The sequence below is a fragment of the Gorilla gorilla genome, chromosome 13 (genome assembly GCF_029281585.2).
Source record: "Gorilla gorilla gorilla isolate KB3781 chromosome 13, NHGRI_mGorGor1-v2.1_pri, whole genome shotgun sequence".
Classification (NCBI taxonomy): domain Eukaryota; kingdom Metazoa; phylum Chordata; class Mammalia; order Primates; family Hominidae; genus Gorilla; species Gorilla gorilla.
The window spans coordinates 33,617,788-33,637,916 of record NC_073237.2 but is presented as its reverse complement, the minus strand read 5'-3'; the positions used below and the strand labels follow the sequence as shown (position 1 = coordinate 33,637,916).

Sequence of the window (20,129 nt, the reverse complement as noted above, 5' to 3'; positions counted from 1 at the left end):
CCAAGTGATATTCTTAAATTTAACCTGTTGAATCTTTTGTTGGGCCACCTGAGCAACTTTGCCTTTGCTGTTTATCCACATGCAGTAAAAAGTTTAGTGCACCAAAATGCTATATACCCAACTGTGATGGTTAATAATAGGTGTCAACTTGACTGGATTCAGGGATGCCTAGATGGCTGGTAACATATTATTTCTGGGTGTTTCCATGATGGGGTGTTGCCAGACAAGATTGACATTTGATTTAGCAGAATGAAATTGGAAAACTCACCTTCAATGTGCTTGGGCACCATTCAATCAGCTGCCAGTGAAGCTAGAACAAAGCAGGCAGAAAAAGGGGGATTAGCAGTTTGCTGAGTTCACCCACTACCTCTCTCTCTCTTCCTGTGCCAGACACTTGGCTTCCTTTTCTTCTACCCTTGTGTCACAGGATACTTAGGGTGTCTCTTCACCAGCTGGCAGTGCCTTCTGCCTAAATGTTGCTGGTGCTTGCTGGGCTCGTTCTGCCCACCCCACCTGGCAGGCTGTGCTCAACTCATGCTACCAGCCCATATCCCACACCTGCCAAGGGTGAGCCAGGCTCAGAGCAGTGAGGGGTGTGTAGGCGAGTGAGCGTGGGACCCTTCTACTGTGCACAGCAAGGCATGCCAGCAGCTGTGGCGTCGGTGGGAAGCTCCAGGCCCAAGCACATGTACCGGCTCCATGGGAGGCTGTGCTGGACCAGGTATACCGCTTTCAGCTTCCACTGAGGGCACCTGTGTCTCGACAAGGGGAATATGGTGGCAACCAGAAGTTTGGAGACTCCAGGAAGGCAGAGCCCCAAAGAGGGTGTCACAGCCCTGGCTCGTGGAGCCCATAGGTCTGGGTTTCCCAAAGGGCTGCAGCTCTTCTCTCCTTTTTGTAGACTGCAACATTGTTGGTGGGGAGCATGTTTCAGCCCTGTTTGTGTTACAGCTCTTTCAGTCCCGCTATTCAGTGGGTCTCAAGTTTTTGTACCATGTCCAGGAAGAATGAGTTACGTGGACAACTGTAGGCTGAGTAAGGTGGAGAGGAGCTTCATTGAGCGACGGAACAGTTCTCAGGAGACCCTCCTTTCCACAGGCAGGTCGTCTGGAAGAGTGTGCAGCTTTCAGTGGAGAAGAGACCCACAGTGGGTAGCTCCTTTCCGCAGGCAGGTTGTCCCGACAAGTGTCCAGCTCTCAGAGGAGAGGAGACCTGCCAGGGATAGCTCCTTTGTGCAGGCAGGTTGTCCCAATGAGTCAAGGAGACCCAAAGAGGGTAGTTCCTTTTTGCAGCTGCTAATCCTGATGTTTGTCCAAGTCTGGCGGAGTCCAGGGGTTTTTATAAGCTCAGAAGGGAGGCAGTTGCATGAAGATTGGTCCATGGGCAGCCTTGGGCAGGCCTGGAAAAAGCACCGTAAGTTCTCACTCTGGGCCGCAGACTCCACTGGAAATGGCAGCCCAACCCCCAGGCTTCAGGTTGTTCCTGGCTTGAAGGTAGGGTTCACCATGGACCGTCCATTTATTTACAGGAGGCTGTCTGCCTCCTGCCGCCATAAACATGTCCTCCACGGAGCCCAGGCTGTTTGTGCTGATGGGCACCTGCAAGCCTTCCCCGAGCTGCCCTTGGCACCCCTTCAGCCTCCCTCCTGTGTTCATGGGCAACCAAAGTCTGGAGGGGGCTGAGGCAGCAGGGAGATGACGAGTCAGTTCCACCCTGAGTGCGAGCACACCTGGCCAGGTTGAGACAGCACTCAGGCTTGGTCACAACTTTGCTTTGCCTTGCAATGGCCGCCAGGAGCGAGGAGAGGCCAAGGGGAGGTAGCAGGAACTTCCAAGCCTGCAGGGTAGGGGAGGATTCCCAGGCCCCCAAGAGCATAGGGATGCCAGGGTCTACAGCCACGACTGAGTGGCTGCAGCTACACTCGTCCCACAAAATCGGTAGGGGATGGGGCTCCCGCCTCTTCCAGGCCCCCACCGGCTCGATGTAGAGCACAGCCCCGGCTGCACTTCCTCTGCTGCAGCCATCGTCTTTGCAGCAGCCAGTCCAGATGAGTCGTCACTGCCATCACTTGGACATCAGACTCTAGGTTCGGTAGCCTTTGGACTCTGAGATTTGCACCAGCAGCCTCTTGGAGAACTTTTGGGCCTTTGGCCTCAGATCTAGGGCTGCTCTTTCAGATTCCCTGTTTTGGGGCTTTTGGACTTGGACTGAGCCATACTACCACCTTTTCTCTTTCCCCACCTTACAGATGGGCTGTAGTGGGAATTCGCCTTGTAATCCTGTGAGCCAATTCTCCCTAATCAACTCCTAAATAAATATATCATATTGGTTCTGTCCCACTGGGTAACCCTAATACACCAGTCAGTTGAAATCTTATTTTTAATATTTTTCTTTCCAAAATTTAGTTGGCTAGTAGATAGTCTAAGGCTAGGCCACCATTCATAACCCATATTTGCCAGAGAGTCTTGCCTCTCATTTAGGGGTTTGAGGCCTTTAGTGATTTTAATCATATATTTGGATATTATTTTGGACATTTTCTGAGTGGCATCATTTTAGAAATTTTGCTGAATAATAATGTGTGTTCCTAAAGGAGCACCATTGACTTCCAATATAGTCAGCAGAGTAAGAACGGTTGAATGTATTTCAACCGCATAATAGCTGCTTTTTCTTTTCACTCTCACTTTTTCTTTCTTTAACTCTCTTCACATGTTTGTTTTTTGTTTTTTTTCATGACTAACCTCCTGATGGACTCATATATCATAGAGAGTATGACAGTGTTTCCCTGAGCACTCTATAGAAGGGAGGTCAACTTCTGGCTGAAACAACCAATAAGTCACGGAGTAAGAGTTATCCCTCTGACCCTAGCATCAGTTACATACAAAATTCATTCAAAGACACACAAATAGGTCTGGGCTGAGACACATGACCCAGGAATACTCTAAAGAGAGACTTGATTCCATACCCCTGTTCCTAAATGTCAAATATCAAAACTTCCAATTGAGGTCAGCAAAACTTATAACACAGGGTCATCAAGGCTGCACAAATAGAGCACAATGCAGCATGATAGAAAGTGCAAACTTACTAACAAACAGAGCAGCCATCACACACACTATATGCAGTTATTTGTACTTAATAAGTGGAGAGCAAGACAAGAAAGCTCTCAAAGCAGTAGTGGTCATCTATTAGCACATCTTTCTGGGTCTGCCAGACTTTTGTTGTTGTTGTTGTTATCCTATGGAAGCAGAAATGGATCTACAACTGAAATTTGGTTTGGATGTCAAGGTGGGTGATGTTTCACACACCAAGAACATTTGAGTGAAAGTTTATTCCTCACACAAGGGATCTCTGGGGACAGCTGGTCAGGTACAAGCAGGTTTGAGCTGGGTTGGGCCAAACTAGAGGGTGTAAGTTGGGTTTTCATAGTGACAAGTAGGTTGGAATGGGGACAAGCTCCCATGCATAAGAGGTTTAAATTATCCATTAGTGCCAAAAGAGGAGACACAGAAATCTAGAGGCTTTCTTAACAGCTGTTCAAATGCAGTGCCAAAGGGGAAAGGGGAAGTGAGGCTTTAAAAGAGGTCAGTGGTCAAACATCACAAATGAAGCCAGACCTTATTACTAACATTCCAAACCCAAGAACATATTAATGATGAGTTTCCCACTGATATTACTCCTTTTACTACTACTATTACTACTACTACTTGTAGCAATAATTATTATATTAGCAGCAGTAATGATATTTATCATGTAATGTTTAGTGCCTTTTATTTACCAAGCCAGATTCTAAACATTTAAATACATATCTTGTAATCTTCAAAATCCTAAAACAAAGCTAGTATAATTATTCCCATATATGAGGAAGATAAGGATCAGAAGGGTTATTTGGACATTAATTTTTTTTTTCAGGAATTTTAAGGCTAAGCAATTACTAACAACTGCATATTTTATATTGTCAAATTTCCCTTTTTCCCAGCTAAGACACATACAGATTTTAGAACTGTACATTTCAGTTGCTTAGAATCTTTTTTGTTTGACATTTTATAAAAAAGTTGAAATCTCATGTACTAAAACTCATGCCTCCTAAAGGAACTATTCTCTTGTACAAATTTTAAATGGTCATGTAGGAACAATTGCCAGCAAAATGTACATTATACATATAAAATAAATTATTTATGAATGTTGCATATAATCTTTGATTTGTTAATAAAAATGTATTTCCATTCATTCAGATTTCCTAAGGACATTTGCCTAAATAAAATATCAATATAAGGGTGTATTCAATGTTAATGTGCTTAGCATTCATATAATAATTTTTGTCTTCACCATTACTAACCAATAGTTCCTTTAGGAGGCAGGAGTTTTAGTACAGTTTCCTATACTGAACAAGAATGATTATGAATTCACATTTTATTTCCTAAGATATTTTATTCCCTATTTATGGTTAAGACTTATTTGCACAAACTAACTTATTTGTCAGGATGAAATTCAGGTTGTTTATCTGCTAGTATCCAGTTGAGAATGGTTAGAATCTGGTCTATTTGTCATCATCTATTTTGCATTAGTGAATGTGAGTATGCTAATGAGGATATAATGGCATTTATTTGCAACTGACTTTCACATTCAATTTTTCTTTGTGCCAAATATTCAGAAGCTAATGAATGTTAATTTAAAATAAGTGTGCTGTAAGAAAGCTATGCACTTTTTATGATGTAGCATGCTGAGGTCTTTGCTGTGGATCAGAGAGACTTGGCCTATTATTCATCTATATATAGATCACAGAAATGGGCCAGGAAGTCACAGGAAAATGAAAATCTGCAGCATTTGCTTTGTATTATTCTCATCCCTATTGCTGAGAAGTGGTAAACTAGTAAACTAATAGAGTGAATTCAGACCTCTGAATTGGTTTTATAGGTTGTTCACAGATAACATTGTCTTATGTATTGAAAAATATAAATTGGCAATGCTAAATATAGGGATGCAATGATGCTTTTAAGAGTGATAATCATTGCTATTATCTCTTGTGAATTTCAGATTGTAGGATAATGTTTAAGCCAGCAAGATGCAATTCTTCTTGGCATTAAGTTTTACATTTGCTATATGGTTTAATTATTGCTATAGTGTTTTATATGATGGTAAGCTATTTTTATTAAAACCGTATCTTGTTAAGTTCATATTAAATATTATATTTAGTTTCAGTATATGTTTAAAGATTAAACATGATTTGTGTTGAAAACTATCAATGTGTATTTGAAGTAAATCTAATTTTAGATATATATTATTTTATTTTTGAAAGTCTAGTTATCTACCCATGAAATGTCCACCATTTAGTATGCAAAATATATTTTGATTGTGAATGATTTTTATGTCTTTTGTTTTAAAAATACCACTAACGTTATAGAACTTGTCACTAAGGTAGAGTTTGGGTTAAGCAAAAATATGACAGCTTAATATGCATCATAAAATCAAGAAGAAAATGTGTGCCCTGTATATTTTTAAACAGTAGAAAATAGTTCACATCAGTTACTAACACCAATTGATAAAACTATTGAAATTCCCATTGAAAAAGGATTTCTTTTGATGCTCATATCCATTTATCTTGCACATTTTCTGAGTAGGCATTCTATTCATTCTCATTTTATCTTCCACATTTATTCCTCCTTAGAGAACTGGCAAACAGATGTTGGCACAGCTGGGTTGGATGAGAATTATGCCACTCTAGAATAGCATTGTTTAGTAACATTGACGGCAGAGCCCTTTACATTCTTTGGAGACTAGAACAGTCACTTTGCTATGTACTTCATTTACTAGCTTGAGGCTAACATTTTAAGATCATTTAATAATTTTAAGATCATTTAATAGTTATATTTCAAATCTGTGGTTACTAATTCATATTTGGCTAGATGCTAGACAATTTATTGTTTTTATTATTGAAAATTGTATTATCCAAATAATATTTTCAGATCATTAAGACTTTTTCTATGAATATTGCCATACACAAAGGATATTGTACTCAAACCGTGCTGTGGAATGGGTCACCTTTTATGTATACATTTTAACATGTAAATAAACAAATGATTCATGTCTTATAAAAATATAAAACCAATATGAAAACAGATAAATAATAAATTGTCTATATATGAATATAAGAGCAGTGCAAATTGTATTGATTTTAATGAAACAAATATTTTCATATATAGCCTAACTTTTTAAATATCATTTTCTTAAATGGTTGTAGTATTTTAAACTTCCACCAGCAGTATACCAATCCAGCTCCTCTATATCGACAGTTGGTATGAAAAGATGTTGATATTTTTTAAATTAGCTAAAAACTAATAATTTATCCTTTGTCAAAAATCGAGTGACTTTCTATTTGCTTACCCACAATTTAGTTTATAAATGTTATAAAATACGAATGATTTTTATTATTAAGAAAACACAAATACTACTAAGTTGACCATGTGGTGTTCAGGATGGGTAGAACTGAGAGATGTATGAAACAGTGATATATTAGATATATTAGAAATGGTACTTACTTAACTGTTACTGGAAAAGACCCATGGAGAACAGATACTGATACAAGCTGAGGGTTTATTAACAACTGGCATAATTAATCCTCTTTTTAAAGTTCATAAAGTTAAACATTTGGTAGATTAAAAATCAATAAATTAAATATCATTTCATAGTTTTATATTTTGAAGTGTTTAAGCCTATAAGCTGAAATAAGTAAATATGATTTATGTGCTAATAGTTTGTGAAATGTACATTTTTCCTAATTTTAATTAATAATAACTCAACAAATTGTGTTTTTACATTTTCATTTTGTTTTTTGTTATATTTCAACTGACTGAAAATCTCTACCACAATTTTACTGTGCTCTCCAATTATACAGCTATATTGTATAGAATAATATGAAATAACTTTTATGAGAAAAAAATTTAATTAACTTTTTGTGACTGAATCTATATCAGGTTTTTGATGATGTAGTACTTAAAGCACAATATGTGTCTTCATAAATAAAAATTAATATTGTATTTTGTAAAGTTAATCATGAAAGAAAGCGTTATCTCAAATTATTGAAGCAAAATAGTAGAAAAGCAGTCAGAGCTGGAAAGATTTAAAAGAAAGTAATTATTCCAGTTATATTAACTATCTTGTGTCTCATTCCTACCACCATTACTTTATCAGTCCTTCTTTCTATTTATCCATTAATTTAACTCCTACTCCAGACTACAAGTTTTGGTATTATAAAGAGAGATCATAACACAACCCATAGACGCTTTACTCAAATTACTTACAGCATAGTGTAAAATGAAAGATAACCAGACATATATACTGCTGTAAGGAGCACATAGTGAGCTGGGCCCAAATATAGACTCATGGCTGGGGGTGTGGGTTTTGCCAGAGAACACTTCCTCCCAGAAGCAAAAGCCCTCCACATTTTGAAGAATAAGTAGGAAATGGGCATATTGGTGGAGCAGTGAACTTTCTAGTCAAAGGTTTCTGCTTTGGCAAGATGGCTGAATTGATAAACTACAAGCTCTCAATGTTCACCACCTATGACTTTCCAGTCTCTTACTCCTCAGACTCAGTGTCTTGTCCTTTGTAACTTATGGTTCGCCAACCATATCAGATGTCTCCTCTAGCCAATCTCTCTGTCTCTCAAGGTACTCTGTAATATACATAACTGACAGAACTTATGTTTTTTGAAGTAATGTATTTAAAATAAATCATGTCAGTATTCCACTCTAAAATATTCACTGCCTCCCCACCACCCATACAATAACACCTCAAGACCTTACCGTGACATTTAGAATGTCTCTATCATTTTGAACTCAGTCTAGTGTCTGAGTCTCTGATTCCCAACTGTCTTCATCCCATACAATTCAACATTGTTGACACCCTTTTATTTCCAGTATAGACCACACCCCCTGAGTTTGCACATGCTTGTTTCTTGAGAATAGAATTCCCTTCTCTAACTTTTCTTCACATACTTTATCCTTTGTTTTCTATTTAGAAATTCTCATTTGCTCTTCAGGATTTATTTTAAAAGGCTGGTTGCAAAATGATGGTTTAGAAGCAGCTGACTTTCTGCTCCCATCAGAAAACAACAAAAAATTGCTAGATATGGAATCACGTTGTCAGCAAAAAGAGATCATTTGACTTATTTTTTTTCCTGTTTACAGGCCTTTGATTTCTTTCTCTTGCCTAAATGCTCTGCCTACAACTTCCGGTACTATGTCGAATAAGAGTGGGCATCCTTGTCTTGTGTCTGTCATCAAAGGATATGCTTTTTTCCCATTAAGCATGATATTGGCAGTGGGTTTTTAATAGATAGCTCTTGTTACTTTGAGGTATATTCCTTCAATGCCTAGTTTGTTGAAGGTTTTTATCATGAAGGGATGTTGCATTTAATTAAATGCTTTTTTCTGCATCTATTGAGATAATCATGTGGTTTTTATTTTTAATTCTGTTTATAAGGTGAATCACACATTGATTTGCAACCTATTTTATCTACTATAAGTATAGCTAATTCTGCTCTTTTTTGGTTTTAAGTTGCATGGAATATCTTTTCCCTCACCTTCATTTTTATTTAATTTGTGTCTTTATAGGTACAGTGGGTTTCTTGTAGGCAGCATATAATTTTGCATATTTACATCCATTCAACCACTCTATGTCGTTTAATCAGAAAACTCAGTCCATATACACTGTGTAATTAATAATAAGTAAGAACTTTTTGTTGTCTGTTTTCTGTTTGTTTATTAACTCCACTCTTTCTTTTTTCCTTTTTTTGCTGACTTTTTCTGTGGTTAAGTAGTTTTCTGGTACTGTATTTTAATTTATTACTCTATTTTTAGCAAATCTATTATAGGTGCTTATGCTTCAGTTACCATGAGGCTTACAAAAAGCATATAATAGATATAACAGGTTATTTTAAAGAGATGACAACACATCTTAGATCACAAAGAAAATAATAGAAGCAAAGGAAAATTTTTAAAAAAGTACACTTCAACTGTATTTCTCCAAATTTCCATTTATGCTTTCTCAATTTATATATTTGATTTGATATTATTTAAATCTCTGTTCCTGCCCAAATCTCATGTGGAGTTGTAATCCCCAGTGTTGGAGTTGGGGCTTGGTGTAGGGTGATTGGATCATGAGGGTAGATTTCCCTCATGGTGCTGTGTCGTGATAGTGTCTTTATAGTGAGTGAGTTCTCATGAGATCTGGTTGTTTAAAAGTGTGTAGCACCTCCCCCACCTCTCTTCTCCTATGCAGCAAGTATGCATATTGTATTATTAAATATAATAGGGTTCGGTAAATGTGTTCTGGAAAAGGCCAGACAATAATACTGTAGGATTTGCAGGACATTCAGTCTCTGTTGCAGCCGCTCATCTGAGCCACTGAAGTACAAAAGCAGCCATAGAAAACGCAGAACTTAATAGTTGTGATTGTATTCCCTCAATACTTGACTAAAACAGGGAGTGGCCTAGATTTGGTCTGCAGGCTGTAGTTTGCTGACCCCTGGAATAGAAAAATATGTTAAAACTTCATAATATAACCTGTTACATGTTCTGCAACCCCAAGATGCTAGGATCATATATAGTCTTTCTTTCAGCAATAACAAATTTTATTTTGAGTAATTATAAATATTTTCTAAAATAGTGAATATAAACAATAAGAAGAAGGCAACTCAAATTGAAATATTTCTAGATTTTTAGTAAAAATAGTTTGAAACTTCACAATAACCTTACATGATGGTATATCTTTCAAACTCATATGAAACCCAAGTAGCAAAAAACTATAGACTCAGCTTCCTTCATAGAGGATTTTAAAAGCCTGACTGCCACTTTCTCACAACTATGTTTTAAAGGTCTATTGTTGCCTTATTTTGAAATGCAGAAATGAGTCTACAGAGACCAAGTTGAACAGTATTGTTTGGCTTGAATTGAGTATATGTCTTAAATGTTTCTATGCTTTCACTTTTGAAGTATAGTTACATCCTGCTTTTAATAAAGAAGTGTACCTGAAAGAAAGATGTAGAGTTTGTAAACATAAAACTTAAGTGACTAAAACAATAAAATAATCTAATATTGTGAATGTAGAGATGAGTGACTTCTTATTTACTAATACTAGTTCTGTTATTTTCCTGCTGAGGAAAGTTACATTTTTTTTTTACCATGTATGAGATGAAATATTCTGCTATAAAATTAAACATTATGATTTATGTGATTTACTAAGTGTAAAAAAAGGGTAATTAGTTTTTAGTGCCAGAGGCATGTCTAAATTATTTGAGTGGAATGCAGCTGGTTTTTTGATAAGCTCATAACTGTGGGTCAATGGAAAATAATTGATACTTTTCCTTTCCCCTAGTACCTGGATTTTTTTTAAATTATTGTTTTCATTGAATTCAACTGTAGGTGGAAGTCATTGAAGCTCATAATTCATCATTTTTGAGGGTCTGTGTCAAAACAGTGAAAATACAACCTGGCTGACACGTTCGAACCTACAGACAATTTAAATTATAATGTAAAATTGAAAAAAAATAAAATTAGGAAAATAGTATTAACAATTAACTTATTCTTGTATCATGCTATATTTTTGGACTCACATTTTTTTACATGACAGGAACTACTACTAGGATTTCTCCTGGAGATGAAGCTTGACAGCCTGCTCTTAGCTGGGGTTTCTCTTCTCCAGAATATGGGTCTAAATACCTTTTGTCTTTTCCATGTGTCTCCTTCAGGGCCTGGAATGGCGATTATCCAAAGGGGACTGTTTTGGTGGTAATGGCAAAAGTGCACATGCACAAGCACACACAAACACATACATACACAAACACACCAGAATTACGCGTGTCCTCTTATGGCCTTGCTGTATAACTAGTTCATTGTCATTTTTACACAGATGCCTTTGTCCAAAGCCAATAACTTAGCTAAATCCACGATCTAGGAATGAGGATGCACTCTGTGCAACTGACAAAGCAAAAACAGGGGTGTGGAGTGTTGCTATTGGAAAAGATGAGCAATTGCAGACAGTTTTACAATCTACCATATTTATCTGTTGTGCAAACAATATGATTTACATTTTACCATGTCACTTTTTCAGAATAACTAAAAAGTACTGTATACAATTCAAAAGCTTTTATCACAATTTATCCATCAAGTCTACTTAGTTAATTCTAGTTTAAAAAATTAATTTACAAACTTTAAAAATAGATTTAATTTTATTTGATTATTATTGGTTTACTATACAAACATTTACATAACATAGACAATAATTATACAGACAAGTATCACCAAGGCACAGCTTATGCTATCAATTAATTGATAAACTAAGCATAGATATGTAATCAAGTGGTAGTATTTCAAACCAAACATTCTGGTCAGTCCTAATAGTTGAAAAAGTATTATGGAAATTTTGAAGAGATTATAATTCAGATTTCAGAGTAGGTTATTGAGGAGAGTCTCAGGGGTTAACTTTTGAACAGAATCTTGAAAGAGGAGTAGGACTGCAGTGACAGTGGTAAAGATAATTCCAGGCAAGAGGTAACAGCAACAGCATGGGCAAAGGCATGGGGGTGAGAGCATGCCACGTCTGATAAAGTACACGTCATGGAGGAAGGCGACAGAGAATATATGTGAGATCAGACCAAGCATAGAGATGTAAATTAATATCCCTTATCCCAGAATATCAAATGAGTGAGTGCGATTGCTATTTTTGTGTCTTTGTGTTAAAGTGTGCCATCTGGCCAACAGACAAAATGGACTTCTCTTGGCTAACTAAGGTGCTCAAAGTTAAAGCAGACCTAGGTGGCCATGTCTGAGTGAGGAAGTGGTCACATACTTTGTGTTCTCAGAAGGACGTTGTAAAAGTATCACAGGACCTCCATTTCTACAATCAAGACAAATCAGTTCCTGTTTTGTTGGTGCCGAGATAAACTGAGCCCAGAACTCCCCCATCCACATGGGTCATTTGAAAGAAAAATCTGACAAAGACTTTTAGTTTGAGCCATGGAAGCCAACCTATTAGAACTCAGCTGTGCTGAACAATTAGTATTAAGTGAGTTTCAATTCTTTTCCGCAAATGAAGTTGATTAGAAACCTAGGCAGGAACTTTCGGTGTAAAACGCGAGCCCTCTTCTTTTTTTCTAGAATGCACCGTGATTTTACACCAAAGGCTGCGTCTTCTTGGTTTGCAAATTGTTCACTGGAATATAGTGTCTTTCCTCCAAATTACTTCTCAGAGAACTTTTGTTCACCCTGGGACGAAACAAGTACTAGAAAAAATCAAGGAAATAAATGCATAAAGGGCCTGTTAGACCGCATGTTTCAGAGTGGGGGTACCCCAAAGGTAAACCATCAAACAAAAATTGAGGGGCAAGTAGTTTGCTTGAAAGACACACACAGAAAGAAGAAAGAGTGGGGATGTAAGAAAGAATAAAAGGGAAGAAAACCAATATGAGGTATGTTAAGTGTATGTGTTACTGCTGTAGCCAACTCTCGCTCACTTCCTCTGGGTACCTACAGAACTGTTGTGGAATATGACTCAAAATCTAAAGAGTGACTAAATCTTGTGTTTTCTACCAACACCCACTTCCCATTTGTTTAGGGTTGCTCTAGGGGTATCAAGTCTTCAGGACTTCCAGCTGCTGGATGAGCTCAATCCTTTTCTATGAACAGAAAATGCCCTTTTCCAAATAAAAGCAGAAAGACCAAGGTATCTATCACCTAGGCAACATTTTAAAGCAAGTGTCCCAATGCTGTATATTATTTACAGAAATACAGGAATATGGATAACATAAAAAGACCTCAAGGAAGTTCACTTACTTTAAAATGATAGTTAACTCTGGGGAGAAACGATGCAGAAAAAGGTTCCATATATTTTAATGGAATCCCTGTATTTTTATTGTTTTACAAAATAGATCTGAAATTAATATATAAACATTTGAAAAATTTTAGCTGTGAGTACAAAGGTGTTTTTATATTATTTTATATCCTTTTCTGTATGTTTGAAATATTCTTGAATCCTCCAAAAGTGTAAAGAAAATCCTTAAGTATGATGAAGAAAATTTGCTTAAAGTCCGCAAATCTCCAATGTTTAATGTGTGGCATGAATTTGCATCATTTTCAGATAAAAAAATATATATTTAAACTGTAGCAAAATTCAAATATAACCAATTATTATAAACTTTTAATTACTATAGCCTGGTTTAATAGCATTTGAATATGAATATGGTTATACATAATAATGTAAGTGCAACACAAATTCCCTCATGCCACAGCAGCCCAAGTTTACCAGTAACTTTGGTCTGCATTTATGTGAGACCTCAGTTCTAATCAGACATATATTACTTCTTCCTCTTTAGCTATTTTTTGGTGGGAGGCCCATATTGGTTTCCTATAAGCTCAGGGGCTCAAGTATGCTCTTGTCCTCTAGCTTTATTTTCATTGTGAGATGTCTGCAAGGCTATGGGTAGAACCATTGGGTTAGGCAGGTCAAGAATTAGAAAAGCCTCAAAATGCTGAGTTGTTACTGAATGTTCTTTATTCCTCTGTTAGATTCTGAAACATTCCTTTGGGTTCCTGGAGTCTTAGAATGTTTTTTATTAAAATACTTCTCTCAGCCTTTATTTAAAGTCTTCCCTACAAAGAGTCAGATCTATTTGATGGAGTTGCTTAGAAAGAGACACCACCATGTTCTCCCTGACTGCCTCTAAATAAATATTTGAAAATTTATTAGATTGGTGCAAAAGTAATTGCAGTTTTTGCAATTACTTTTAATGACAAACACCGCAATTACTTTTGCACCAACCTACATATTGCATAAACTCAAACAAGGGAATGACCAGAGGGAGAGGAGCATGTTCACTACCAGTTCACTAGATATTCATTTTCTACCTCCTCATGTAGGCTAGCCTAGGTTAGCAATCAATACTTAATATTAGAATCTATGGTCATATCTCTCATCTACATTATATAAGTCAGCAAGCCTTCTTGAAGATGGGATAAGTGCCTTGTGATATATAAAAGTAACATGACACTAATGCTTTGGTATATTTAGAAAATATGTAATTAGCATAATGTGTCCAGGTTTATTTATATCTGCCTTTTCATTCCTGCTAATATTGATGTTAATGTGGCAGTTGCAAGCAGCTTTCAAATTCTTGGCAGTTCAATTCCACAGTACTTTAATTCATTATAGTAATTCATCTCTGTAAGGCAGAGAGGAAGGTTGAAAAGTATACTTAAGCTGTGGTTTCTTCTTTACAGATTTAGAGAGAGTGAAGAACCCCTAATACAAAACTAAAGAATGCATTATGGAATAACCTTTCTGAAATTGTATCATAGCTGTTTAACCATTGCCAGAACTAAATAAAGCTATGTTTTTCATTGAGATTCCAAACTGAAAGTATAGTATATGTGCAGATGCCATTTGAATATTTCTGACAAAGATAAGCAGTGCAACGAGTTAATGCATCTGTTGAAAGGGGATAAAACCACTCTACTGGCAAGGCATTTATCATCACAGGAAATTTAAAAAAAGTATCAGTAATTATATTCCCCATTCTGAGATTATCACTCATAGCTATGGTCTCTGTTATTGCAATAACAAATTGAGAAATAATATTTCCCCCAGGAAAATGTGGGATGTTTTAATGTTTTATGGCAGAAAGACAATTTTGCAGACATTGCAGAAAGCTAATGTCTCCTTTAAATTGGGCTATAATTCAAAGAGAACTATGAAATGCATCTGCAAAGAGTCAGCCGAATAAGTAAGCTTATTCTTTCACTTTATTCCCAAAATATTTTTTATTTTTGTTGGTGTTGCTCATTTTGTGACTACAGGATGCAATGCAGTTTGCTTGTATCACATATGTCCTTGGTTAGAAAAAATTAAATATTCCTAAATAATGTTGTGTGAGGCTCAAAGTGAGGATAAATTGAAGATATTATGTAAGTTCTCCATTTTCCACCTGCATTTCACCATTTTTCATGCATTATCCCATTCATTAATGTACAAATATTTATTGAGCAAATACTATTTAGCAGGCAATATACTGTGGGCTGGGTATACTGTGTTGAAGGAGACTGGCAAAAGCAAGTAATAAATAAATGATATATAATAGCCCCATAATAAAATGTCATAGAAAAAGTTAGAATGGATTATTCCTGCAAAAAAAGTATCTATATATTTTTAAAATGTTAGTTTTCTACAGTATCTGCATTTTTTCTTTCCTAATGGAAATAAAATTTTGCTTTAGTGTGGTCAACTATATATTTATACATTTGTTCTTTAAAGTATTTAATTGTGATATATATCTTTAATTTTTAAAAGTGTATAAATGTATAAGAATGATTCAAAGACAATAAAATTATCACTCTTATAACCAGCTTAAGAATTAGAAGATCACCAGTACATGCCTTCAGCCCTCTCTGCCCTGCCCTTCGAGTATTACCTCCTTTCCCTTCCCAAAGTTAAATGTTATTGCAAATATTTTTATAATCTTATTACAACTCTTTATAATTTTGCTACCTACTTGCTTAGCATCACTAACTTTAAAAATTATAAAGATAAATCATAGTATATGTGTTATTCAGCAATTAGCTAGATGTACTTAATAATATGTTTGCGTTTCTCCACTTCTACACTTGTAACTGTGGTTCATACAGATTAAGTGTTTCATTGTGTAACAATAACAAAATTGTGTTTTTCCATTTCACGGTTGATAAATGTGCAAACTGTTTTCCACAATTTTGCAGAGACGTGATTATGTACAAACGTTAGTGAATATTACTGTGCACATCACCGGGGCACATAGACAATCATTTTTACAGAATACAGAATACACTTAATAATGTGATTACTGAATCGCATGTCCAGCTTTACAAGGTAACTAAAACAGTTTAAAAACAGAAAACAAAGACATTTAATGCACAATGTGAGGATGAAAACTTATATAACCAACTTAAATGCAAAAAAACAATTTGATGTAATTCAACATCCATTCACTAAACAACAACAAAACTCGCATACTAAAAAGAGACAGGAAATTTGGTCATCAGCAAAGTCTGGGTCCGTCACTCTCCTCCCTGGGCAACATGAGCTTCACCACTCCCTCCACTTTCACCAACTACCCATCCCTGGGTTCTGTCCAGGCACCCAGCTAAGGCGCTCAGCATCTATGCAGGTGCTGGGGCCACTGGTTCCCAGATCTCCGTGTCCCGCTCCACCAGCTTCCAGGGTGGCTTGGGACCCGGGGGCCTGGCCACGAGGATGGCCGGGGGGATTTGGCAGGAATGGGAGTCTTGCAGAAAGAGAAGGAGACCATGCAAATCCTGAACGACTGCCTGGCCTCCTATCTGGACAGAGCGAGGAGCCTCGAGACCAAGCACCAGAGGGTGGAGAGCAAACTTAGGGTGCACCTGGAGAAGAAGAGACCCTAAGTCAGAGACTGGGGCCATTACCATTCAGGACCTGAGGGCTCAGATCTTCACAAATACTGTGGACAATGCCCACATTGTTCTGCAGGTTGACAATGCTGGTCTTGCTGCTGATGACTTTAGAGTCAAGTATGAGACAGAGACAGTCATGCGCCAGTCTGTGGAGAGAGAAATCCATGGGCTCCACAAGATCACTGATGACACCAATGTCACTTGGCTGCAGCTGAAGACACAGATCGAGGCTTTCAAGGAGGAGCTGCTCTTCATGAAGAAGAACCATGAAGAGGAAGTAAAAGACCTGCAAGTCCAGATTGCAGCTCTGGGTTAACAGTGGAGGTAGATGGCCCCAAATCTCAAGATCTCGCTAAGATCATGGCAGACATCCGGGCCCAATAACGATGAGCTGGCTCAGAAGAACCGAGAGGATCTAGAAAAGTACTGGTCTCAGCAGATTGAGGAGAGCACCACAGTGGTCACCATCCAGTTCGCTGAGGTTGGAGCTGCCGAAGTGACGCTCATGGAACTGACACATACAGTCCAGTCCTTGGAGATCGACCTGGACTTGATGAGAAATACGAAGGCCAACTGGGAGAACAGCCCGAGGGAGGTGGAGGCCCGCTAAGCCCTGCAGAAGGAGCAGCTCAACAGCATCCTGCTGCACCTGGAGTCGGAGCTGGCTGGCACAGACCCGCGCAGAGGGGTAGCGCCAGGCCCAGGAGTAAGAGGCCCTGCTGAACATCGAGGTCAATTTGGGGGCTGAGATCGCCACCTACCGCCGCCTGCTGGAAGAGGGCGAGGATTTTAACCTTGGTGATGCCCTGGACAGCAGCAACTAACTCCATACAAACCATCCGAAAGACTGCCACCCGCTGGATAGTGGATTGTAAAGTGGTGTCTGAAACCAAGGACACCAAAGTTCTGAGACATTAAGCCAGCAGAAGCAGGTTCTCTTTGGGGAGCAGGAGGCCAATAAAAAGTTCAAAGGTCAAAAAAAAAAAAAAAAAAAAAAAGAAAATTCGTTGATGAGTTTTTAACTTCTAATGTTCCTATATTCACTTAATTGTAGCCTTTAATGATTCATATCCCAATGCTGTCAGTGGTTTATTTGATAAATCTTTATTTTATTCTTAAATTTACTTACTTTTATCATGAGGGTCTTTAGCAGTATCAATTCTGAATGCTATCTTAATTTCAGGCCATCTGTTTACTTTTTATGTAAAATGGAAGTCTGAGTCAGTCTGTATTCAAATTCATTTGGTGGATTCCCCCATCCATATATTTCCTGTTCATTTATTTATTTAGCAAAGATTAATTGAGTCTTACTATTTCCCCAGTAATATGTAAACTGGTGATATAACTGTGAACATTCAAAATTTGTCTTCTATGAAAAATAGAAAATAAATATTCATAAGCTATTAGTTATTGATAAGTCCTAAGAATAAAAATAAAACAAAGAAATGAGTGAGTAACAGGTGATGCTCTTTTGATGGATGTTCATGAAAGTTTTCAAAAGGTGATGTTTGAGCTGAGATCTAAATGGTTGCTATGAATGAGCAATGTGTCTGTTTGTAGAAATAATGATACAGTTAAAGAAAATAATACAAAGATCATGATGCAGTAAGACTCCTGACATGTTTAAACTTGCCATGTTCACTGCAAGAAGGCCAGTATTGCCATACTGAGAGAGTTTGTAGAAAACTTTCAGAGATATAGTAGAAACAGTAGCTACATACTGACATCAGGGTATCTGTCTCTTGTTTATAACTATTAAAAGAAACTTTTGTAAATACTGCTGGCTGGAATATACTATTTACCAGAAAAAAGGAAATTAATTCTACTTCTGTTACTTTTGTTTGTTTGTTAAATCTCTTTATCTGCTTGAGTGATTATGGGGGATTATTTCTCAAATCTTCAGAATTCAAGCATCTTGCCAGGCTCCATTAGTTCTGCACTAATTTTGCCAGAAATAAGATGAATGCATTTGCCTTAGAACTTCAAGTCATCTTTAGCATAGAGATATTATTGTTTTGTCTTAGCTTTGATTTATTTTGTGTTATCTGTTTGTTCTGTGTATTTATTGGACAATTTTATTTGTAGTTAGGTCCTCTTCTCAGTAATCCTTGATTTTGATTAGTTCCCTTTTTCTATTTGTCTTTTACTGCAATAATTCTGAGGGAATTAATAAAGATTACCTTCTAAAATTTCTGTTTCCATTTCTTCAGTTTCCTTTTAAGATTTTATGGTTGTCAATGGGAAGTATAGTCATTCTTGCATTTTTAATTTCTCTGTATTGTATTTTTAATTAAGCAAGTTATTTTCTTTTGCAATCTGCTTCTCAGATTTATGTCGTTGCATTCCTGCTTGCTTTCTTCTTATGTTAGGCTTCTATTTTGTAAGAGCAATATCACATTGTACCTCAATGAGAATTCAAAGCAAATCTTTTTCTAAAACTTTTATTTTCTAACTCAGCTATTATTCATGGGTATTAATTTCTTTGACTTTTACTGCCAGTGGTTCTCCCCCAACATCACTAACTCTAGCAGTATGTTTTGTTTTGCTTTGTATTTTATTAGTGTTGCTAATTTATGGTTAAAAGAAGTGTTAAGTATTAAAGTTCTTACACACCAAGTATAAAAGTTGTAGGAATTTTCTGATTTGATTTTTTAATAATATTTCCCTAGATTTTCCAGAGGCATTGGAATGAAGTTTTGATGATGAACCATCTTGGAAAAAGGGGCAACACACTAGGAATAAGAAATATAAAAAATAAAAGTAAAGATGCGTTCTGAAACCATGGAACCCTGGCATGCTAAAATTCAGACCTATAGAAGAGCAAATGCTCTACTTTCTGAGGGCATTAAAAAGTTAAAAGAAGTTGAATCTATATCTCTTTCTCAATTATAAATAGGTCATCACATTAATGATATTAGAAATGTAAAACCATTGAAAATATAGTATTGAAATATCAAGTTAATTAAATAATTGAACCACTGTTAAAATTAATTAAACATCAATAAAAGAAATTGAATAAGAAACAAATAAATGAAAAGATATTTTGTGTTCATATATTGGAAGAAGTAATATTGTGAAAATTTCTATTCTACCAAAGCTATCTATAGATTCAATGAAATACCTATCAAAATACTGATAGCATTTTTCATAGAAGTAGAAAAAAATTCTAAAATTCCCATGGAATTACAAAACATGCCAAATAGCCAAAGCAATCTGGAGCAAGAAGAACAAAGGTGGGATCATCCCACTGCCTGGTTTCAAAATATACTACAAACCTATAGTAATCAAAACAGCATGATACTGGCATAAAAACAGACATGTGAACCAGTGTAACAGAACAGAGAGACTAGTAATAAATCCATGCATTTAGAGTTAATTTATCTTTGACAAAGATGCCAAGAAGACATACTGAAAAAAGGGTAGTGTCTTTAATAAATGGTATTGAGAAAAATGGATATCCATATGCAGAAGAATAAAATTGGACACTTATTTCACACCATATACAAAAATCAACTCAAAATGGATTAAAGACTTAAATGTAAAACTTGAAATTGTAAAACTACTAGAAAAAAAAAGTGTTGTGGAAAAGCCTCTTGCCAATAGCTGGGCAATAAATTTTGGATACAACCCCAAAAGCACAGACTACAAAAGGTAAAATAGACAAATGGGACTGCA

The 20,129-nt window shown here is 36.5% G+C and overlaps 1 long non-coding RNA gene across 1 annotated transcript in view; it reads left to right on the top strand.

Moving 5' to 3' along the window:
- LOC134756860 (uncharacterized) overlaps window positions 1–19,181 on the top strand; it is a 206,803-nt gene extending 187,622 nt beyond the window's left edge. Inside the window, exon 3 of the long non-coding RNA XR_010130185.1 lies at window positions 19,124–19,181. This is a non-coding gene — a long non-coding RNA (uncharacterized lncRNA). The remainder of the gene's footprint in view (window positions 1–19,123) is intronic.
- The last annotated feature ends 948 nt before the right edge of the window (window positions 19,182–20,129 follow it).